We start from the raw sequence: 26,231 nt of genomic DNA, 5'->3' as shown, positions 1-26,231 counted from the left end.
AAAATTAACGTGAAAAAATTCTCGAGTGCACTCAGAAAATGATGTAAGAGAAAGTACGAAATTAAAATTCAAGATGAGATTTGCATCGACAGCGCACGCTGCGCGTCTCGACTCGGTCTGGAACTAAAAATATGCTAAAACCTATCTCAGAGAAATCAATAAGCCCGACCCGAGGCACGAACACAAGCGTAATTCCATTCATTAAACATAACTACATCGCACCCACACACGCGAGAAAACTGCATTGCAAAACACAGTCATTGAGGATACACACGCACACCGCCGCAGTACTACGATAGTACGGCAGAGTACTATAAATGGCGCTTTATTTTCCGACCTATATCGAACGTACGCTGTGACCAGCGTAAATACTACCTTATCCCGTAGTATTACAAGTCAAACTTTGTTGCACTTTACGTAGCCATGCAATTTGAACTCGATGCAGTTAATATTAGAGTCGACTATTGAGTGGAATGTCTTGTATATGGGACGTTAGGCACCGCATCCGGCTATAGCTGAGCTGTCTACCGCGTCAGACGTTACTATTTATAGAGTTGAAACGTTAGCGATTAACTTTAGCGCTGCAGTAATGCAGTCGCGAGACAGTTGCCGGCTTGTATCGATTCTCTTGTTTCAGTAACGGTGTCTGTTTGTCAATTGTTTTGCACTCAACTAAACTATTGAGTTACGTATTGTTGCCTGTAGTTTAATTAAGACGACTGCGTCGCTGAAGTTTTCGTTTACATATGGAATTTATTTAAACGTACATCGCATGTATAGGATTTAGTTTATATACTTATTTATATGTTATCTTCTTATTTATTTTTTAATCTCTTATCGTTTCAAACATACGCGTTGAAGGTTAATGACATATTTTTGCATTAGTCCGATATAAGCTCCATTTTTATCATCGATACAATTATACTGCACGTATGACATAACGTTACTGATACGTTATTTAGGCCATAGAGGTATAATTTTTCAAATTTCATGGAGCTAAACAAACACCGGCATAGATTCAACAATCGAGTTGCGCAAAACGTCGCGTGAGGCGCCCGCGCCGATAACGATACGCTATCATTAGTCAGATTGGCGCAGGGAACGCTGACGAACGGCTCGGAACTGATAAAAAGATTACAGTGGAACACGTAGATCCTCTGCAACAAAACGTGAGGTGATATTAATAAAATTGAAGCTTAGAATATTAAAGAAAACGAAAATAAATAAAAAATGTTATTAAATGACATCTCTAGGAAACTAAGAATATATTTAAAACTTTACACTAAAATAAGAAATTTTCAAGTTTTAAGGAAGATAAGATTGTGTTACAGTATATACCATTTTCGGTACTTGTACAACAACATTATTGTTATATGTATGTATGTATGTTTATAAAAGTCAGATGTATAATACGGCATGCAATTGTGGTTAATACATTTAAATACGTGAAAAGTTTTTTAAAGGACTTTCTAAAAGAAAAAGGAGAAAGGATTATGTAAAACATACATTAAGATGTATGCTTCATACGTTGTATTTCTACTTTTACACACTTTTGGATGAGCTAGTATTCTCTACGAACTCATATTTGGAAAACAACTCCTTTTCAGAAACGGCTTATACAAAAACACTCTTCCAGTATGGGTTGGTGGATAAACGTGTAGAAGATTATCATCGGACACATGCGGACTTACTCACGCATAAACAAATTAGGCACATGAAAATTCAGCGATGCTTGCCCGGGTTCGAACCCGCAATCTTTATTTAAGTTTCTACCAACTGAAACATGGCTATGAGCAATAACATGAAGTAACCAATCAGACAACAGATATGCCTAAATAGTATAGTATAACTAAAATGACGTCTCAAACAAAAAAAAAACACGTATTCCTTCGTCGCGCATCTCCTTTCAAAACTCACGCATTTACAAATAAATTCATGACCATTCGAGCAATTACACCTTTTGTACGGAAAATTGCCGTCAACTGTGTACTAGCAAGCGCCAGGGCTGTCCATAGGATGCTATGACAGCTATTGACACAGAAACCTGTGGTTAGGCACTTACCGTCACGGTGCCGCGATGGCGGTAATGACGGGAGGACATTATAGTAGTTTAGGAAATTATCGAATCACTTCATTGTCATTGACGAGAGACAAATTGTTACAATTGATGGCGTTATGCTGTGACGACCTAACAGAATGAAATGATAATTTGCGTGTAAGCGATCAATTATTGTTATTATGCACGTTTATGCCCTGATAATGTAAAAACATTTGTCATTGCTACGACTATGAGCATCAGAAAAAAAAAACATTAAATTTTATAGCACCAATACACGAACTTTCTTCCTTGAAGTTTAATTTCGGTAACTATAGTCTTCTGTATCTATATCTGCCCACACCAACGCTAACAAGATCACATCGATAGTTAGACTTAACGAGATGCTTTACTTATAATAGATATAATATTCATAATGTTTATCGAATACCGAAAAAGGCATACAGTTAAACCTTTACATTTGAAACGTTAAAACGGTTTCCAAACGAATTATGTAAATATATTAGAGAGCCCACTCAAAGTTTTCTTTTAATTTCGTCCAATTAACCCGATCTTAATACTTTAAGTAATGCAGTTACGAATGTTCAAATAAATCCGGAGTTTATTTTTGACTTTTTAAAATCTGCAGGTTTGATCACGGTCCACTTTGATGGCTATCGTTAACATTTTTGACGAGTTTTTACGGTATTCGCGTAAAAACATTGAAACCTTATTTAGTAGCGATCATTTTATTATCTTACTCGATTTTTGCGGTTAATATAAAATTTTATTGAGAAGAAAGTTAGTTTATTATTATACCTCTTTAATGCCGTGCACATTAACTGCCAAAAAAGTGCACAAAACATTATATAAAAAAAAGCAATTACTTCTTTAATTTATTTATGGAGGCAAAGGAGTAACTCCAGCACCTCATAGCTTATCGTCTCTTTCGACTATAGACACTGATCAACCAACCGAGATCTAAGACGCCGTATCCCATGCGTTTGTGATAACATTGGCTTACCCACACTTCAAACCAGAACAGAGCAACACAGAGATCATTGATTAGTGGTTTATAGCCTTACCACCAAGCAAATTCGTTATTGAAAATTCAAGAGAAAAGGCAATGCCCAAAAGTGTGTCCTTACTGTATAGGTACATGTTGCTTGTAATTACTATTTGAATCGTAATTTAATTTTTCAATTTAAGTTTGATAATTGAGTCTTAACAAAAATAAAAATAAAACTGAGTAAAACAAAAAAATCCGTAATAAAAACTTACAATCAAAATGTTGTCAACTAACGACCGCATTAACCGTTATTTCCCCGAAAGGCGACAAGAACAAAATAACAAAAGAGTTTCATTCATAAAGACACATGCGTTGAACTCCCAAGCCTTCAATCATCGGTGTCAACCGCTCGGTGGTCTGTGAAAAAAACGCAATAAATCTTTCCCTCAGCGAGATGAAAAAACATCCACTTTGCGCTTTAGACATTAATAAAAACATAAACTACGTAATACGGACAGCGCCGAAACTGCTTACGATAGATAGACGCGCTTCAGTATTGTATGCTTGTCGAGTATCAATCAATTTGTGACTCGAGAACAGAACGATGGAAATGTAACGTGAACCGATCGTCGAGTTCGAATAGATACATCGGATGGTATCGGATACGGTTCTCTTAGAAAAAAACACATCTCACGACTCCTGAGCGGCTGGTGTTAAAAAAAATCGTACAAGTATATATTAATCTCGAAGACGGCGGGTTCCCGATAACAATTATCAGAATTAATTTACGTTCAATGATAAAATTTAACTTTTGCGACGTCGTTTAATGCCCTCGTTATTTATTTAGTCACGTAGATTTAAAAGATACGATTTATTTTCGAGATAAAACATTTACTTAAAACGAAGACGCGATTAAAACGATTGCAAATTGTTTACTCAAATCGATAACAAAAATTACAAATCAAAGAATATCCTGACACTTGTATTAAATGTACATATTTTTCCAACCGGATCAAAATGAAAATACATCCTAACCATCGCAATTTCTGTGGTCACTTATACAAAAGATTCCCACAGAGCGATAGAGGAATAATTTTGATGTAACCACCTTATCACTTTTGTAGTAACCCCGAGACATACGGTGGGAACTTTGTTGTATTCACTGACAAACAAATATCGACTTTATTTCGTATACAATAAGAATTATATAGAACGATGATTAAAACAGCGTCAATTGCGGCTCCGCAGCACGTCCTGTGGAGCCCTAAATCTATAAAACTAGCAAAAAACCGACGCGCCTTCTCAGAAGCGCTCGCTCGTGATTGAATCTTTCATCTCGACCCGTCAGACAGACAGACAACGATATATACTCGTATGTATATATAAAAAAAAAAAAACTATCTGTTTTTGTCTTGGATTATTAGTGTTTTTGTTGTATGAAAGCTACGGTGTCTTAAGTATCGTCTAATAAAGCGCAGTAAAACAATTTTAGAGTAATAATGATTGTTATGAAACAAAATGAATTGTAATTATCACAGAACTGTTGGGTTAGTATATATTGGAATAGGTATTACATTAAAAAAAATATGAATTATACTTTTTAGATTATAAAGAAAAATAAGTAACTATTTTTTTTTATAAAATTGGAAGACGATCGGTCAATTGGGTCACTTGAAGCTAAGTGGTCTGCACCATCCACAGAAAGTGGCGCTGTTATACGAACCATTTCTTACATCACACCAATGCGCCACCAACCTTCAGAGCTAAGATGTTACGTCCCTTGTGCCTGCAGGTACACTGGCTCACTCACCCTTCAAATCGGAACACAACAATACTAAATGATATGACTGATGAGTGGATGATAAAACATTGTATAAATTTTAATTTTATTCATCTTATCAAAAATGTATTCAAAATACCAACAGCAACATCAGTCACCTGTATAAACCATAACCCTATAACTTTATATATGAATAGATGTTAAAAAAAAATCGAAAAGAAAAAATAACAGCCTATAAAAGGAGCTCATGAACATCCGATAAAAATTTAAAAAAAATATATATTCTTAACAAAGTAACAATCACTTAAAGAAACACAAATTATAATCGATTCAAATGCAACTAAACACTCTCGAATCCTTTTTTTACGATTACAAGTGTAACACTAACATAAAACGCTATAAAAGGATATCCGGTCCTCTGAAGCGATCCCACGCCAGACGCTACCAGTGGAGGTTTCTCTTTAAAATTTTTTATCACTGATATTATCAAAATTAAATACATATAAACCTTTTACAGACAAATCCGAACCGGATCTATCGGATTGTGTTGCTCCAATTGTAATATATTCTCAGAAATAGTGTAACATTTGCGTAAAGCAACGATTACTTCGTTCCACTGCCGGTCAGAATCGTAAATCGGACCGTATATTTATTTATCGGTTTGTCAAAACATTCACACAAATCAATCTCAACGGAGACTACAGTGAGGTGGACCCAACAAAAGACTTCCGGTTCTGAAACACATTAAAGATAATCGGTCGAGGCCGTTAAGACATATACTGCTAAAGATTTCTACCATTAAACTGTAAAAGAATTGTGTATTAGTATCGGGCCGACGTTTACTTTGTAGACTTCACAACGGTACCGAATTCATTCTTCCCATTCTAAGATACAATGCAACTCCTTTGTGTAGTACTGATTACATTTCTTTCAGTTTTTGCAAGTTCTGCGAATTTTCTGCACTGAGATGCAAAGAGATAAAAAAACGATACAAAAACTAAGATTGGATGATACAAAAATGAGTAACACTATTGTATAAACATATCTACAGTTTGGATCTTTCATTAAAATTCTGACGTTATATAAACGGAATGAATTTATTCATTGCCAAAAATTATCGGAATGACTTTACTCGTTTATTCCGAGAAGATGACCAACCGTCTCTGTGCTGAAAATTCCTACCACCAGGAGCGTTACGAAAACAGCACAGCGAGTACTTCAAGTGAATGTCAACGGACATTAAATAAAAATTCTCGAGACAGTTATTTAAGTATCGGACCGTAAAGAAAGCCGATATATCTAAAATGCATTGAACAGGTTCTGATAAGAGAACTCGCGCTCGCGCGGCCCTCTCGAAACTTTCACACGGACATGTGTACTATACATCTTGTTCAACGGATGTCGTCGCAATTACGACCGACCCGCGATTATTATTGCTGTATTGTGCGGCCGAATTACACAGCATCTCAGCTTCCCATCCGGTGACGACATCGTACGAATCTTAACTCTATCCAAATGGTAAATGACATCAAATCGGTCGACGTATTGACAAAAGGTAACACGACCGTTCGAAATAGGCGACGACGTCTCAGAGCAAGGATGAGTACGGCGTGCATCGCGATCGTCCGGCTAATAAGGGACATCGCAGGTGTAGTCGGACAGTGCTGACAAAGGCGTCTTGCCGATATGCTGCGTGGACACCTGCGGCGCTCAAAGGTTCCTTGATTTATGAACGCATACCGTACGGCGGAGAAAATCGCGGCTTTCTAGAATCACAAAAGCGTTCGAACTAGTTTTCGCAAATGCACCCGACTGTAAGCGAGATTCTGTTTGCGTTTGAATAATGTATTGACGTTGAAATTGCATTGAAGTTATGAATTATCACGTTGTGAATGAGATTCTCTTTGAATGCACTTTTGGTTATTGATAAAAGAGAACAAAGGTTCTGCGAATTGCGGATAGAGATACGGTGAATTGTACAGTCCGACGAATTTTATTATTATTTAGTCTATATATACAATATACATATAAAAATAAAAATGTATCAGAATAAATCAGCATGGGTTTTTCACTGGTATATAAAAACACATTTTTAATTAGACAAGACCGTGTCTTAAATTGGAATGTTAATAAAATATTCGTGATAATATGTACTCTTTCGAATCTTTGAATGTTGACGTATCTAACGTCACATATTTCAACGTAGTAATGATCAATAAATGATTAAAGATCTGTGGGTTAAAAATCTTACAAACAATTATGTATATTGATAAATTATGTAAAATTTATAGTTCGTACCATACAAACTCCTTTATAAATTACAGGAAATACGACATTACTTTAAATCATTGGGATAAGCTAAATCGTTCTACGAAACATATTGGAAGTAAGTGTTATTTTAACTTGTATTTACCGTTACTAATGACATTTTATTATCATTTATGTTTCAACATTCGAACAATAATTCTACTTAAAAAGTTTAAATTATGTTCTCTATCTAAACAACCTTTATGAACTTTGAAGTTAACTTAAAACCTTGTTTGAACGATGATTGCATTGATACCATATTGTTTGCAATGGATGATGTAAGCAAACAAAGGATTTTGCATTTGAATTAAGCCCGCGGTCCGCGCAAGGTACCAGGAGCACATGAGTCATTCGGCGGTGACCTGGTTCGCAAGGTTTAAATTGAAGCTCAAAGCGATATTTGCTTGATTCCGTTCCCTATTTAACATTATTACTTTACAATTGAACAATTTTATTATTACTTCAATATTATATATACACAGATACATTGTATATTTAAGTATTGGACTGAATTCGACTACCGCTTTATAATGTTTCCAAAGTCTTGGTTTAAAATCCCTTCTGGCAATATATTCTCAGAAGAAACTAGGGGTTTGCAAGGAAGCAATGTTACTTCCGTGCTTCGGAGAACAGTACAGTCCTGTGTTCGATTCAGTCGTATGCAATCGTCATTTCAGGATTATGAGAGTGAGGTAAGAAAATAAAGAGGGCACTTTATTTCTGAAGACAAAATCCTTATATCTTCTGTTATGTGAAAAAGGTCACCGTGGCCGGATTCGGTCAAGAGGTACGTCATTGTACAATTATTATTTATTTATTATGCAATAAGTAAATTGTTCAAAATTGAAAATGTATTTCAAGTTACTAGGATCGCATAAATACAGGCGATACTAACAGCTTGTATAACTTTATTCTGTAAAAAAAATACTTTCGAAAGTGAAATGTCAAATACTGACTTATTTAGATACGCTATAATGGTTACTTCCTTAATTTATCATAACGTTCGTATTTAATGCCGCATGTCAATGTGAGTTTGTTTTTATAAATTTCAAGTCTGGTCACAGACGAGTTTCGAATTCATTTAAAAAAATAACACTAGTAATTCGTAATATTTTATTACGAAACACATTCAAAATGTCTTAGTAAATTTCCATTTTATATGGAATATAATTTAAAATAAATTTAAATTTAAGCTTAAAAGAGAATTGAGCATATCTATAAATAATAACCTTTAAAATATCTTAATATATATCGAGAAGCATTTATTTATGATATACATATTCATTAAAAAATTCAACATGACACTTGTTCGTAGTTGCAACTTTGAAATAGAAACATATGTCTAGTAGCTAGCAACACCATCTATAAATAAGGTCGTTAGCGAATTCGCAGTTCGCACAAATTCCAGTCTACAATGTTCGCAACCTACCCCACTGCGTGCGCGCAGCCGTCGTCCGGTCCGGCCGGTCGGCAGATGGCTCCTGGCCTTGTGGGACCGAGTGATCACTACGCCATCCTGTTATATATAGTCTACATGGTTTATCTGATGGCATTATAGTTACTTATCTTGAAATATATTGCGTTATGTGTTTTGTAGTTCTTATTACGTTTCTTTAATCAAGGTATAGCTAATTAAAATTCACTTATTTAATTGGATAACATAAACACATTCATTGTAATTGGTAGTCCTCTTAAATATGTTATAAACGGGTATATCTTTCTTTATCGTCCATAACAAAGGCTTCTTAAGACTGGACAATTGTTACTGGACAAGTTTAGATTTCAAAATCTAGATTTACGACTTGTTCTGTCTGAGGTTTGCCGATCATTACCTAAGTGGTCATACTCGTTATTTGCGTGCTTAAATGAATCAGTGATTTCTTCAAAGCTTATACAACCTTCTTAGATGAAATCAGACTTTTCTATTGAAACAAATATGTCGACAATGAACCGATTCAATTTATAAAGGAGAATACTTAGAGTTTCTCTATAAATGTAAGGTAATAATGTAAATATAATAAAATATAATTTTCAATAGAGAAAACTACCACGATTCTGACCAAAGCGACATTTCCTATCTGACGTCACTTCCGAAATATCACGAACTTTATGAGCCACGGGCATGACTCACGTCCTTCCATGGTGATTGATACAAAAAACCCATTATATTCCATGTTATTATTAAGAGAAACAACTATTCAATAATTCATGGCGCCTTTACACATACATTTTGATATACTCTACAAATGATAGACGGTTATTTGAAACATGATCAGTTTTGAAATGATAATGATGCCATCACCATAAATTCATATTGTTTACCTTATGTATGTTTGTATGTATGTAAAGTAACATTTTGTAAATGTCCCGCTGTTGGGCTAAGGTCTCCTCTCTTTTGGACGTTATTCGCATGCCGGTTGGTGAATATAACTCTCTGACAACCATTTCATTCAAACTTTTATTAAAACATAAAATCAATCTATACTAAATTGTAGTATATGGGCGTTTCTCAAAAAAATTACCAAATATTCTGAATAAGTCATGAGTGCAACTTTTTAGGTATAATATCAAGTCCCTACTGCAAGTGTAATATCAGAAAACAATACCTACCTAATGTTGTATTGGAGCATATATTTATGTTATCATAATTATGTATTCAATACACGAAATTAAAATATTTCTATCTACCAAAAACAGTCTATATTAGCCGCTAAATAAAATGTATCAACGATTATTTCGTTAATAGTTATAGGGTTAACAGCCAAACAAAGGCTGAGTTACAAATGTATGGATATTTTTAGTCTGTTATTGCACAGGCTCATCAACTCTTCCCAACAACACAGACTACTAATGTTTTGCGGTAGAATATGAATTGTGTGTTGTACTTATCCAGAGGGCCTCAAAAAAAAACCTAACCTATAATTACCCTAATCAGAAGTAATTAATCCATTCCATGACAAATTACAAAGATATCAACTATGTTACTATTCCAGTCGGTAAATGGGTAAATTTTATTAGGGTTACACCTGCCGCAGTCACGATTTGACTGACCTCCAAAATTTAGGTCAAACCAAAGGAGATACGAGATAAGCAGTATAGGCAAAATGTTACCCCGAAACTATCATTAGTTTGCTAATAATTCCACGTCTAGGTATACTATTATAATATTTCGTAAAGTTTATGCTTCATAAGACAATGATCACTAATATTATCATAAATAAACCAATACACGAACTCCCCGTCCCAGTCTACCTACCATTGTAAATTTATATGCGCATGGAGGCGCGCCCTTCAACGTTATATATATATTTTTTAATAAAATAATACTTAGTAAATATAATCGAATTCATACATTTTTGCCGTCCTTACACTTAGTAGTTTCACGCATACTAAGACATCTTGTAAATGGAGGGGCGCGCCTTCATGAGGAAATATTTTCTGTAAGCTTTTGATAAAACATAACCACCCAACAAGCGTATATTATAAAACACTCAAATATACAAAAATCATTAAAAGAGAACAAAAAGTATCCAAACCAGATGCATTAAAGAACTATTTTCACGGAATACAATAATTTACGAAATAAACTACGAGTTACACAACGATACATAAAAACTGTCGCCAACTGTTAATCCGAGTTATATCAGAGTTGATCATTCAGTTCCCGAAATGAGCGGCAAAAACCGTCTGATGGGTTTTTAATTTATTTGGGACACGTTGTCGGGACAGCGTGATGATGTAAAAAAAGGGAAAAGATGGCGATTAACGGTTGTTTTGTAGACGAAGGACAAAAAAATGTTAAAAGCACGTCAGGGAGAATAGATTTTTAAAGAGTTACCGATCAGAAGATACCTGTCTGTGGAGCGTCTTAATGGGTAAAATTAACTTGTAATCTGAAGGTATTGATGACTATTGCTTAAACATTTCAAAAACGCAATTACAAGAAAGAGAAGTCGTTTTATAAAACTGAATGTAGAAGAAAAAATTTATCAGCATTTAATGGTCAAGTATTTTGTAAACACGAACTATAAAACCTCTTATCAAAAATGGAATAGCAATTAAACAGTCGCCGTCCCGATGTCGATATAAAATAAACATATTCTATAGATTTTTTTTTTCCTAAATCTGATTTCATCCTCGTGACTCGTTATCTAGCCACTGTCGACTTTCGACAGTCGATATCGATAACCCCGCTTCCGCGAAGGGCGACCCTAGATAACATTCGATAACATTGTAAATAGATAACTTTTGGGCGTTTTCTTAATTTTATGAATGAAGATCATGATCAATATTGATTCTTGAATGGGAAGTTTTCAATAAATAAAGCGGTAATATGACGCAATAGTATATTCAATAGTAACGACTCGTAAATGTCCCACTGTCGGACAGAAGTCTCCTCTTAAGAAGAAAATATTAAAACTTCTACACGGGTCCCATGTACGAGCTAGATACCTTACAAAGAAACTAAACTTTTATTTACAATCCACTTCTTACATACACAGAACTCCTTTCAGAATTTAGTATTATTAATTACTATAAAATATTCAATTTGTTAATGGTATATATTTTTTAAAGTAATTAAATAGTCGTAATCATATGGCGCAACATTCACCACATAAAATTACAATTAAATAAAGTATATACATATCAATAAATTCTTGGAAAAGAATCGCGGATACAAAAACAGGAAAAAATTTACGGAATGCAAAAAACATATCATAAAGAAATAAGTTCTACAATCCTTTGACCAAAATCGTCCTGCTTTGACGAGAAAGATCCTAGACACAAGGTTGTACTTTTAGGATATTTAGAATGGAACAATGATAATGAAAATTAAACAAACTGGTTAATTAAAGGAATACAATACGATACAAACATACTATAAGAATTAAGAAATCGGTGAACGTTTATTTGGCACTATAAACATTGCAACGCATAACTCAGTTATCATTGTATAAGTCAAATTGCACATTACAAAGGCATAACGGCTGGACATAAACAGTGACGTGTCACATTATTTATAAACTAAAATACTTAACGCAACACGGACAAGATTAGGTTCTTGCTGGAGTTGGGAGTTTCGCAAGGCATTATTTTAGGACCACTCACTATTTAAGCGCCACTGATCGATATTACAATTTAATAAAATTTGTACTTGTTATTTTGGCATGAGTATTTTACCCACACATATATGATGTATTATATGAGATAGATATATGTAAAGTGACCGAAAGCGGTAGTGCCATTTTAAAAACGATTAATAAAATGGAGGCGGTTAGTTGATCACATGGCACACACAAAATGTTGATACAAAAATATCAATGACACGCCAACATGCCTAATTGGGATTTCTCATTGAGGAAACTTCGCATGGGATATTTTTTTTGTATTTTATAGCTTCGGAGTACCGAGACAAGAATCCCATTCAGACTTGAATTAGTCATTAATATTAGGTAGATAGTGAGTATGAGTCATTTTTGACTCCTCTTAGACTTTATACGGAAAACTAATCAGTTCATCACTTCATGGAAAATAACAAAGTATACTAAGATTATCTGCTAAGAGTGACGCAAAAACAATGAATGAAATGAAATAGTCTTTATTTCTAAATACATAGTTAGTTTGATATGGTTAATAGTCTACATTACACGTGCATCGATCGAATAGGCGTGGAAAGCGAATCGTTAGTAATAAACAACTAATTATTACATCCGGCTTTGCTCGTGGCCTGCATTCTTACTAGAAAAATGTGCCCCTGTCACCCTCCGGCTGTTACTATATCTATTTAAGAATCAAAGACAAACCAAAAAACGTATTTTAGCATTTTTAATATACAAGTATATTTATAAATACAAATGTAAACACGCGATGGTATAAATCGCAAATATGAAGTATGAATATTCTTAATTGTGACGTATACGTTATTTTTGAGTCAGGTGCAAAGGACAATATGAATTCTTCGAAGACCCTCTACTCAAAAACTACCAGGACGATTAATTTACACCAATACAGACAGCAACAAGATAAACGAAAACCAAGATCAAGACTTCCGCTATGCCATAAACATGACAACTTTTATGAAACATAATTGAGGTTAAAGGAATGCCGACCCTGAACTTAGAGCTGTAGCAAATTACCCAACTATCTGTTAAACACATCGTCAGGTCTGACATAATGTACTAGATACGAATTAATTACTCATTGAAGAGAATCATGTGTATTCGTGACTAAGCCTACAAACATGCGATTTGGAATACACGCTTGATTTTATGAGAAGCATACTAATTTGTCAAGATATACAAGACGGGAGTTTTATTTGGTACAACTTTTTTTTTCAAATCTTGCTACTTAATAAATGAAGAATTTATGTTTCTACAAATTACTCAAGTCAATAAACTAAGCAAAATTTATTTCTGTTTTATTCTTATAGGCAAACATGGTGCGGATCGGATGGAAAATTGTTTTGAAAAAAAAATCCAAACATTCCCCGCAAAATGAAAGGTCTAGTTGAAAATTATTTGATAACTCTATATTCACTGGTATACTGGAAGAAAAAATATTTTATTATTTTCCCGACGAAATCACCTAATTCTCCGTATAATCCGATTATATCCGGTAATTAACAGAGTATTAGGGTATTACCAACTTTGTCTTTTTAGTTCCTTATTAAATTATTAACAAAGTCGTTTGTAGAATGTCTTTTATTAACAAATGAAAAGTATTGAATCAAGCATTAACGCCTCTCAAAACCAATTGTATCGATATAACATCGATTATTTTTCCTTCGAACAAAGCTAACAATTTCAACGTACATGGAAATGTTGAAAGCTATTCGGAATCAAGTTTCCGACCGACGCGACGGCAAGAATATTAACAATATCTGTTAAGTGCAGATGTTTCGTCTCGTTAAACAAGTTAGGCGAGTTTCTAGAAGGCTGGTTCAGTTAAGTTGGTCAAGGTCAACACATCTATGAGATAATCCATAAACTTTTCTACATCCTAGACCAATTTGACTATTTACGAAAATACTTTCGAATAAATATTAATATTGTGACAGTCGAGATAATGATACTCTATAGATGGTTTATTTTTATGTTTCACATCTTAACGCATACGCCCAAAACTTTTTTGCTTCCGATCTTAATATTTCATTTTCATACACACGTTGTAAGGTCACAATTAGTTCTACAATATTATTTATAGTGTTCAGATCAGACAGTTGATTTATTTCAGGGGGGCACAAACAACTATTGGCAGATAAAGAAATATATATGTATATCTTAAGGAAATGGTATTCTGTCTACTCGAGTTTCATTGCTAATGAGCATTATGTTATAAAATGTTTATGTCATTGATTGGCGGACAAGCATATGGGCCACCTGTTGGTAAGTGGTCACCACCGCCCATAGACAAAGGCGCTGTAAGAAATATTAACCATTCCTTACATCACCTATGCGCCACCAACCTTGGGAACTAAGATGTTATATCCCTTGTGCCTGTGATTACACTGGCTCACTCACCCTTCTAACCGGAACACAACAATACAGAGTACTGTTATTTAGCGGTAGAATATCTGATGAGTGGGTGGTACTTACGCAGACGGGCTTGCACAAAGTCCTACCACCAAGTAACATTATAAAATGTGGCAACAATCGTATTACATAGAGATTTTAACGTATTTTTGCTGCACTAAAACATTGAGCAGGTACAAACCTCGAGACAATCAGTCTTTGCTGTAGTTTAACTTTTTTTTTTAAAAGTTAGGTTTATAGATACATCAGCGTTGCGTAATTTGGCATGAAAAATATTCGAGTGTAATCGAATTCTACGAATCGACACGAATTAAAAAACGTCAATCACTAGAGATTATGATTGAAATAAAATAAATCTTTCAAGTCATATCAATAGTCTATATTTGAAGCAGAAATTTTGTGCAGCTCCTTGGATAATATTAGATATATAAATCTTCTCCTAAAACTGCTGCATCTTCTAGCAATGTTTTCAGTTCGGCAATACAAAAGAAACGTGTCCTCTTTTATTAGTATAGACGTGTAACAGATACGTTCTTCTACGTTTTGACCTTTTGCGGAGACTCCTGAACGAGCAATAAGGTTCTGTCGTAGAAACGAACGCGGAGTTATTTCGATTCTGTACAAAATGGGACATTTTTACGAGCCGACTGTGAATTCTTTATAGCATTTCAATAATTCATATGGTCACATTCGTCAGGGTATCGTTTTACGATACAAGTAAGGCTACCCTTCTATTTAGACGACAAAGTAGCGAATGGAGACATCACAGTATAAAAAAATATCCTAGTAAGGTAACCAGCTGAAATTGCAACGGCTGCGTCTCAATTTTATCGTATCAAGATCGCTATCATATTATATATAAGGGATGCCTTGTAATTAATTAAATTACATTAACATTAACAGCCTTTAAATTACCCACTGCTGGGCTAAGGTCTCCTCTCCCTTTGAGGAGAAGGTTTGAAGCATATTTCACCACGCTGCTCCAATGCGGGTTGGTGGATACACATGTGGCAGAATTTCGTTGAAATTAGACACATGCAGGTTTCCTCACAATGTTTTCCTTCACAGCCGAGCACAAGATGAATTATAAACACAAATTAAGCACATGAAAATTCGGTGCGGTGCTTGATTGGGTTTTCATCGGTTAAGATGCACGCGTTCTAACCATTGGGCCATCTCGGCCTTGTAATTCAATAAAATAAAATATATACAAAGTTACAATCATATGTTCAGCAACTCAAACTGAAAAGTACTTAAAAGCTTTCGTGGTATTTTAAATATAATAATACGTATTACTACATATTATTATATTATTGCCTGTAATTGGCCCACTGCTGGGCTTAGGTGTCCTCATGTCGAAAAGAGGTCGGTGACAATTTTTTATCCGAAACATCTTTACAATTTCTACGATGCTGAGTACGAGATGGATTACAAAAACAATTTAAACATATGAACAGCTGTTGGGACGCTTTATACAGCAATTTTCAGTTAAAATTCCCGTGTTAAATTTGTTTTTTTTTTGTATCTCATAACACTAACAATTTGACTTTCTTTAAAAACATACGTAAAATACAAATATACACTTAGTACATTCAAATTCAGAACGACGTAAAACATTTGTAGTGAATTAAATATATCCCAAAAATTAAAAAAAATATATACCGCATGAAAATAACGGATGACGTCAGAACTTAAAGTGTAAGCTTTGATCGGAGGAAATAGTGATAAATGATCGAACATACATGCTGTCACATTTAAAATAAGTCATATTGTTGTATATAAAAAGACATTTCATTGACTAACTGTCAATTTCAATGTTTCATTATTTAATTATATTGCTTTATCTCATTATACTACGAGAGTGGGGGGCATTTTGTACCCGAGTCGAACAGCGTTACTGACCTTTGACCTCTGACTCAAACCAATAGAGGAATACCAACTAAGTGCAGATTCCAAGAATAAATAAGTGCTCATGCCCACCCACATATTCCGTAGTCGCCATCCGTTTACTATAATTAGGAAATGCCTAATGTATATTGTACACAATCAAATCTTAATACACACAAAATAAAACTTCAAAGGCTGGTTAATATTTTTTAATTTGACATCGGAACTCATTATAAATAATCGTTTTTAGCTTCCTATTCCAAATTCAAAAATAATATATATTTATAAAAAAAAAGTATTTCTTTGCAAGTATACATGTATGTATGTACATATGTACGTTTGTATATGACGTAGTATGAGCGTGCACTCTCTTTCGTTTCGGATATCTTGCGAAAAATACATGATAACTTCATAATTAATGTAAATTTAACAAAAACTCTACTGGGAACACTTGTAAAGTGTCAATTAAAAAGCGATTTTAAGACCTATATGCACAGAGTATTATTTCCTTTGCATAATGAAAAAATAAATAGATTTGCATTCGGTAGGAATCAGCACTTTTTTGCATTCAAAACAAACCGAAGATTCGACGAATATTGTCTTTCAGGTTATATTCAACTTAATCAATACAAAGTTCGAGTATTTCTTGTAACAAACTATTTCATTTTCTCCCATTGTTGCTAGCCAACGCTATCGATAATAGCATAACGCATATAAAATATAATCGAATAAATAGTTGAATCCGATTCACACACGTCTAGAACTGTTGCCGCGGAACGCGATCAGACCACGATTAATCGATTAATTACGTGAAACAACGGCGAATTCCACTCGTATCGCAGGCTAATCTTGAGCATGCATATAGAAGTATGTCAAGTCGCCATGTTTCTGAAATGACCTTGAAATAATGATTATTTATTTGAATAGAAAGTATTTATTACTCCGCCGTTAGTGATACATAAAGACCAAGATTTTTTTATTGGGTAGACACATGGATCTCTTTTTTATTTGATTTTACCAAGATTTTTTTATTGGGTAGACACATTTTTATTTGATGGCAGGACTTTGCGAGAGTGTCTGCGAAGGTAGCACCCAATCCTCGCATTTTGTTCCCAAAACAGCGATATTTAATATTGTCGTGTTCTGGTTTGAAGGGCGAATGAGCCAGTGTAACTACAGGCGTGAGTTACATAACATTGGTTCCCAAAGTTAATTGGTAAGTCAATATATAGACGGAGGAGAACACTTCCTATAAGGTAGCCCATTTAAAATTCTACAATTTTCAATATGAATGGACGATTTCACATCAGGGCAAGCATAAGTGAGTTTTAACGTTCTTAGTTTGTATTCAAAATTCGTATCGCACTTAACGCGTAAAAGGAAACCATCTTGAGGAAAACTACATATACCCACAAAATAGAACAAGCAAGAAATCAAACAAAAAAAGTCAAATAAATTTCAGTTCAATGGACATTTATATTCAATTAACATAAATAACGAAATAATTACGTTTTCGAAATTCAAATATTCCCATAATAATTCGTGATAATTATCGAAACTCAGTTTAAGGACAGGACCGATATTACCTTAATCAACTAGTTGCAGTCGCTATAACGATACAATCTTAACAATATCAATGGGGAAACATAGACATTTGGTTCAAATCAATGGTCTAGATTCTTGATTCGACGACCTCTGTGGTCGAGTAGTGTGTACACCGGTTTTCATGGGTACGCCACTCCGAGATCCCGGGTTCGATTGCCAGCCGAGTCGATGTAGAAAAAGTTCATTAGTTTTCTATGTTGTCTTGGATCTGGGTGTATGTGGGACCGTCGTTACGTCTGATTTTCCATAACACAAGTACTTTAGCTACTTACATTGGGATCAGAGTAACGTATGTTGTCCAATATTATTTATTATTTATTGATGTAATTGATCTCAGCCGACATAGTGCAGGTAGCATACGTCCTTGTCTCTATTTAGGTGATCGTCCGTTCATAAACTGAGTCAGCCTCCCACGCGGACGGTACCTCCAAATATGTAGAAACAATCTTCGTTTCGCATTCCACTGTTAATTTAGACATGACATCTAAACTTCACGTGCGCTGAGGACCGCTCATCAATAAAAGCAATCTGTTAGAATAAACACCAAGTTCTGGTATTTAAATCAAAATGACAACATATTTTTGTATTCAATGTCGCATAATAATTCGAAATTTTCCTTAAATGAAACGCTGTTTTTAAAAAATTACAACGTAATTAGAAACTTCGTCAAGCGATGACTGAGTAAGTTACACGCGCCACTATATGGATTTGGAAAATATTATACGTGTGATGAATATTATCGGCTGCTAATTAAACAAAAGAAATGTAGCCTTACTTCATTAACCGATATTTTGTCGTGGCTTTACACGAAGGATTTCGTTTCTATTTTAGGCCTCGTCACAACATAATCAAATTTTTTGACGCCTGTAACATCGTATAAGTGTATGCGATTCGACAGTGCGGCTACAGCATTTTGTAAAGCGTAAGCAATACAAATTTAATACAAAATATTAGTAGGATCTGTTAAATATTCTATTTACACACACATTGAGCATTTAAGCAGGTTGTTGAGGAGGTTGGACGTACGGCGATAGTCCAATGGATGAAGATCAAATCTGCGGTTGCCCGTACACCGTCGAGCTATTTAAGCATATATGTATTATTTGACTAAAATTTACTTGCAAGATTTGACCCACACATCATCCGTGAACTGGCTGGCACTGGCACACAGCAAGAAAAATATTTTTTTACTATCCCTCCATTAGCACCCACCGAGATGGATATATACACGAACCCGCCAGTACAGAGAATCCATATGTTTATAAAATATTCTGACTCAGTTCATTCGCTGAGAATGATTTCATTACACTAGATAAGACGTAACTAGTTCTAACTATATAGCGCCTGTGTAATATGAACCCACACACATAGACACTCAGAACATAACCAAAAAGGTAGATAACACTAATTGATTGCTACAAAAAATATACTATTTTTACAAAATAATTAATTTGAAGATAACCTCCACAATTATGCCTATGAATATATTTTTGAAAAAAAAAAACACAAGTTAAATAGAGATCATAATATATTTTTTTCTAAAGCACTATATAATACCAGTTGTAATCATTAAAACACTTTATAAACGTATAGAACTATAGCAAGCGCAAACGCGTTGTTACTTATAGAAGCGTGTAAAATCGTACCTCAATAATTAATCACAGATAACAAAAAAAAAAAAAACTGTACAACGGATAAAAGCAAACGGCTGAGTACTAGTTTTCGAGCTAAAAAGCCGTGTTAACAAATAACTCCTCTACTAATATCCTTCAGGAATGCAAGGAAGCGAGAATGACAAATTGTACCTTTAAATCAACAAACGATACGAACATTTGAACAATTTAAATCCGTTCAATTATCGTCCTTACGCGTTAAAACATAAGAAACATAACGAGTTCACTGTTTTGTTGTTCGACAGTAGAAAAAAAAAAAAAAAGTAACAAGAGGATCGCAATAAACTGAGAGCAATGTCGCTCGGACATGATAAATGATGCTATGAAGATAAATTTAAAATTGTACTAACATTCTCATGCAAGTATACTCGAGGTTTTTTTACCATGAACATCTCGCAGGTGATGTCGGTGCACACATCGGTTGGTATGTACTGTATTAGAATCTAAGTAATGTGGCGTGCGCGAGTTTTTTAGATAAGGCAAGCCGAAGACATAAATTCTAATTAACTGTACGCGTATGTATATCGTGCACCGTAATAATAATAGGATACATTTGAAGCCGCTCGTTCCAGTAGTATTATAACAACTATTGCATATTGAGTCTGTGCATTAAAGACGGCGTTTGGTCGAGAAAATACCATTATATTTCATTCTGCAAATGGTTTCCCCTAATCGACTTAGTATATATAAAATATCAAAGATAAACCATAAAGCGAATGTCGAATAAATATAATACTAACCAGTAAGAATCATAAACGCTTATGAAATAAAACTATCGAAGCTGTAAGTCACGTTAAAAAATGTTAAAAAAAAAAAAATACATAATTCCAGAGATAATAAATTTGAAACGTCAAAGAACCGACGAGATTTCAACATCAAGCATCGTCAACTAAGCGAATCTACGGCGGAACATTTTGCTCACCCACGGGTAGACCGCAGTGCAAAAACCGACGGAGCAACGAACGCCACCCGCCCTTGAACTTACAGGACACGTGCCGGTGGAACGGACACTCGGCCATAGAACATACTATACATACATGTTAGATACACTAGCTGTTGGCTTCACGGCAGGTGTAACAACAATTATAGCTAGACAACTTCACGAGAATAATTGAAGCGTCGTCGCTCGCTCGGAAATTATATATATGGTATTGAAATGCATTGCGCTATCGTATACATAGCAAATGTTTGAAAACATTTTTTTTAAATAGTTTTCTTGGATAAAGTATCTTACAAATTTGTAATTATTATTCTGTTTTTTTTTTTAAATTAAATGTGTAGTTGGATCCATGTAAATAAAGAAATCGACTTAAACAATAACCTCCATAATAAAGCATGAGAAAGAATGTCTAGTAAGCCAGGGAGTCAGTTTTGCGGTTTCCTTGCTAGAGAGGACGACATCTCAGAGTTTAATCATCTGATATCTAGACCAAAGCGGGTATCGAACCCGGAACCGGCCGCGACCTGACGGTAAATACACGGAAAGTGAACAGTGCATTTTTTATATGAATTCTCTTGTCGCGTCGTTTTATCAAAAATCGAAAAACGTGATTTCTAAGCTCTTTGCTTGTTTACAATTTTATTTGTAGTACATTACTACCTCGTGTTTTTTATTGAAAAATAAAAAGACGTTAACTATTTGGCCACGTACAAAATAAGAAAAAAAAAAAAAAAAGTATTCGAATCACGAATCAATTAATGCCGTAATAAAATGTTTAAAGATTGCATTGAAATCGGTTAGGTTAACAAGTGTAATGAGAAATCAAGGTATGCGACGCTCCGACGAACTAATTGGAAATATAACAATGTAACTAAACGGTGCTTCCGTAAATAATTACACCGCAAAGAAAATATTATAATCAAAGATATGTTAACAACTACAACAACTCATTGATATCTTGTACCTTTCAATTTTTTTTAAACAATAATTTGTCTAATACTATTATTTTCTGTCGGACGCGGTATAAATTAACAATATTTGTTTAGTTAAATACATAGATATGATTGCGTAGACTTTAGACGAGTAGTGTCAGCCGTATCGTCCTTAGCTATATACATATATATATGTATAAAAATGAGTACACATTTTTGTTCGTATTCTTTCTTCGTTTGTATAACTTAAAACTTAGTACAGTTTTTATTATTCCGTGTGTGTATGTTTCTGGTAGGACAATCAATGTGCAATAGGCGTCGGCTATTACAGGGCCGGACCGTGAGTTTAGGGGGCTCTGAGCTAATACTACTTAGGGGCCCACCTAAGACACACCTGAATGTAGACTTGAATTAAACGAATTGAATGGGTTTGATTAATTGCAGGAATCGCAGGGCTGCAAACCATACGACATGTTTTATTTAATAAAATTAGGTAATTATTTCGCATTATCATCTATATTTGATTTTGACTTGACTGAGCTGGGGGCCCCTTGATCCACGGGGCCCTGGGCTGAAGCCCAAAAAGTCATGTGGTAGATCCGGCCCTGGGCTATTACAAACGACGATAATATCATTTTAATAATTGTATGAAAACAATAATTGTAAAATATGACCTTAAAAAATCCCACTGATTATTTCGCCGGTCCTTCACGTGTCTGATGACGTTTATCTTCGAACAAGCAATAAGGCTTCTATATTGAATAAAGATTTTTGACTTTCACTGTGCGAGTCGTATAGTACTTTACTTTAATAGAATGTTTAAAGAGGCGTTACAACGAATTCGGGCAGTAGTGAGTCAAAATTATTTGTTATACGCACGTAAAAAAATGTTATTTGGAAGACAGGCGGCTACATTTTGTCTTTCGCTTCGCTTATTTTTATCATTACATTTGCGTGTTTGTAAGTTCGTTACACAATTACTAACTTTACTATATTTAATATACAATACTTTGTGAAAATGGACACGAGGTGCTTAAGAGGAGCGTTATGTTTTTAATTTACGCTTAACGAAGAGGGATTTTATTTATACGGCCTTTCGTATTTATTATACACATTACTTCCTTAGTATTTTTTTTTTACGTACGCGTGTCTTTTTTTTTAAACTTTAAAATGGGTAGGCAGGCTGTCATCTGCTAGTAAAAGGTCACCGCCGCACATGGACATTAGTACTGTCTGAAATATTACCTAACCCCTTCTTACCTCGTCACGAACAAATGAAAGCAACAATTCAATTTATCTGTATTTCTTTCAAATACCAACTTCAATGAATCCTTTTTCTAAGATATCGGTAAGCGGACGAGCAAATGGGCCACCTGATGGTAAGTAGTCACCACCGCCTATATACATTGGTGTTGTAAGAAATATTAACCACTCCTTACATCACCAATGCGCCACCAACCTTGGGAACTAAGATGTTACGTCCCTTGTACCTGTAGTTACACTGGCTCACTCACCCTTCAAACCGAAACACAACGATACTGACTACTGGTGTTTGGCGGTAGAATATCTGATGAGTGAGAACCTACCCAGACGTGTTTGCACAAAGCCCTACCACCAATGAATATTTGCATAAAAATATTTCACGGATATTAGTGACATGGACTGAAATGATTTTAATTAACCACACGTAACTATATTATGTTAATATCAAAGTAATCTTGTATATAATGTACATACTCCGTGATTATACGTAAAATACCTTGGCTCCGTCGCCCTCTTATCGTACTTGTGAAACGACCAACCTTGAACCCGAAAAATATAACTTGGCAAAGGATCACGGGAATGACGTAGTCTGAAGCCCTACGAATACAACGTGACTGACTAGAACATATCATATTATAAAATATACATTGGCCCCGAACATTAGGCGGTTTTGTATAATTCTCTTTTAAATGAAGAAACTTATGTTTTACATTCATTATAATTTATAATTATAAAATATAATAAAATAGTATAAGTAATTTATTTATTTATCACAGTTTTGCCCATCTTCGTACAACAACTGTATGCGCCGTTAATTTTTCTCTACATGGTATAAACCGAAGTCGCTTCCGCCGTCTGTATCGGATTTTAATGCAGTTTTCATTAATAAAAATATTGTGACAAGAGGAAGATTTATCCATATAATAATACATGCATATAATAGTAGAGAAAAGACGAGAATCTCAACTTTCCAAGCCGAAAAAAAAAAACAAGAATTTTTGTTTTTATTTTGTTTTTCCATCTATAAGTTGTATACCCTCATTGTACCCGTGTCGAGCCGGGCTGTTTATTTATAAGGATCAAGGATCAATTATTCCCATTTTATCCAATAAAAATAAAATGATCTTCACTTTAACAGAAATCTGTAAGAAATGCCAATGGATTTGTAAAGGTTTACCCTGTTAAGAAGAGTGAAGATAATTCCACCTAGTCGACCACGCTGCTACACTGCGGTGCAGACACACATTTCATCACAACGGTTTCGGTTAACGCAGAATACATAAAATTATAAGCACACTAAAGTGCAGCTGTACTAACCCGGTCCCGAACCTACTATTTTCAATAAGATCCACTGCGCCATCACAACTGATGACATGTTTGATATTATTAAATAGAAAATTCTAGCGTTACGATTGTAATCACATATAAATCTGTAACCTTAAATAATATAGTTGGCAACGTTTCAGGGAGTACAAGCTGAGTTACGATTATATTTGGACACTTTAAAAATAAACACAAAATTATATTTTTAGATAGTAATGACAGTTTGCCAACAGTTCCTGTAACGCAACCAACGGTTAAAGAAAACTGTGCTCAGGTCAATGACTGTCAAGACTTTCCGTTCATCTTTAAACCAAGTATCGATCATTTTATTTCCAGTAAATGCTACCATAGACCGCAATATGTCGCGAAATTTAGCACTTCACCACACTCATAAACTTATTTACGCATTATTCAAAATATGGTATATCAGATAATCTTCAACTAACATTTTACATGGAAAAAGAACCAAGATTTTTTTTCTAATGCATGGTTTTTTTATCTTTATAATTTTACGGTCAAATGAGTCTATTGATTTTAATGAAATGTGACGTACAGCTAACCCGATACCACGGAAAGGACAATCGGTTACGTGATATCAACAAATTAATTAATTACACATACACGAAACAATATTAATAAGGCTTCTCAGGAACATTACCCATAAAGATCCGATGTATAGAATCCGATACGAAATATATAAAGATTTGTTTTGTATGACTATTAGGTTGATCTTACGCCGTCTATGTCAGGTTGATTAGAGTTCTTATACGGCAGCTGATCCTGAGGTGCTGGACTCAAGTTTCGGTTCAGGCCCAAAAATAAGTTATTATAATGGTCAAGGTAACCAAAATCGACTGGTAGGATATCATCAGCGTGTGGAGTCAGCGTAATGAGTTTTAATTGTAATGCAAGGCCTAGCCTATTTTCTTTTTCTTTTCCCGACGACCGGGCGCCTGCTTGACGTCGTGACTCTTCGGAAATACTTTAACTGGGTTAGTACCATGAACAGAACCAGAACCCAGAACCCTTAAGGACCATCACGGATTGCGATGGAGATGATTCCATTCTACTTTATAAATAAAAATAATATATCAAATGGACGTTCAAGATACAGTCATTATGCAAATGAATCAGTATAAAACCAGCGACTCGGAGTCTCGCATTCGGTCATCCTTGAACTGGAAGGAATGTATGGTATTATAAAAAGCTGTGTTTGCTTTTTGTGTGTTACCGCTAATCTCAAAAACGAAATCGCCGATTTTAATGGAGCTTGCTTCTTTTTTCACCTTCTGGGAAATATATATGGGTGGGCGGTGTTGAAACCTACTGCGAGTCGAGTTACATTTAGCGCCTAATTGTAACTATTGAGTGTATTGGTGGGTTTTTTCTCGTTACAATCCAAAATAAGTTCAAATTTATGTATATATACCATCATGATTTTTGAACTATGATGATAAAACTGTGTATAAGGAGGGAAATGAGAGAGATGGATGTGAACGACCAGGTGATGAATAATAGAGGACAATGGAAGGAGAAGACACGCTGCGCCGACCCCAAATAGAATGGGACACGGACGGGAATAAGATGATGATATAACTAATGAAAAACTTAGTTTACGATAAAATAGTTCTAGAAATCTGTGTTGCAAACTTTTATTTAACAGACTGAGATTGACTTGAGTTAGCAACACTGGCGGTGTTGCAGACTTTAAAATTTCTTAAGTACAAAATTGAAGACACAATAAAACATAGGATCAAAGCTCATATAGTTTTTTTAGAGTAACAGAAAAACTACAGAATTACGTCCATAAAAAAAAACTACAAAGATACGTAACACAGCGATGTACTGACTGTAATAAATTTTGGCTCTGAAAACTAGAATATTGTATCATTTGTTTTAAATAAATATGACTTCTAATAAACTACGGAATTCAAAGCAATGTATT

General features: G+C 34.6%; 1 protein-coding gene across 2 annotated transcripts in view; it reads right to left on the bottom strand.

The window, feature by feature from the left end:
• The window catches only part of LOC113395767 (mitochondrial cardiolipin hydrolase-like), a 125,180-nt gene that overhangs the window by 12,575 nt on the left and 86,374 nt on the right, over positions 1 to 26,231 (bottom strand). The gene's annotated exons all lie outside the window — the stretch shown is intronic.

Source organism: Vanessa tameamea, chromosome 16 (genome assembly GCF_037043105.1).
Source record: "Vanessa tameamea isolate UH-Manoa-2023 chromosome 16, ilVanTame1 primary haplotype, whole genome shotgun sequence".
NCBI lineage: Eukaryota > Metazoa > Arthropoda > Insecta > Lepidoptera > Nymphalidae > Vanessa > Vanessa tameamea.
Note: the sequence above shows the minus strand (reverse complement) of the source record. Positions and strands in the feature narration are given on the sequence as shown.